Raw genomic sequence first — 611 nt, forward strand, 5'->3', positions numbered from 1 at the left:
CAGATCGTGTTTTCTGTCCAAGGGAGATAATGGCATGCCACACCACACTCGACGACGTCCAACTGTGTGTGCTGTCTAAGGGAGAAGATAGCATGTCACATCCGATGTCGTCCAATGGCATGTGCTGCGCAAAGGAGATGATTGTTTTCTACTCCCAACGTCATACGTCCGTGTTTGCAATCGAAAGGCGAAGATGGCGTTCCACGTCGACGTCGTCCGACCATCTGTGCAGTCAAAGGGAGGTGATAACATGCCAAGCCTGACGTCTTCCAATCGTGTATGCTTTCCAAGGGATATGATAACATGCCACACCCAACGTAGTCCGACTTTGTATGCCTTCCAAGGGCAATGATGGCATTTAACACCCTACAACATTCGACCGTGTGTGCTTCTCAAGGGCGATTATAGCATTGCAACGCCCGACGTAGTACGATCGTGTGTGTTGTCCAACGGCGATGATAACATGCCATGATCGACGTCGCCCTACCATGTATGCTGTCCAAGGCCGATGATGGAATGCCACGCCCGACGTCATCTTACCTTGTGTGTGCTGTCCAAGGGCAATGATAAGATGTCACGCCCGACATAGACTGATCGTGTGTGGTGTGCAA

Source organism: Solanum pennellii, chromosome 6, assembly GCF_001406875.1.
Source record: "Solanum pennellii chromosome 6, SPENNV200".
Lineage (NCBI taxonomy): Eukaryota > Viridiplantae > Streptophyta > Magnoliopsida > Solanales > Solanaceae > Solanum > Solanum pennellii.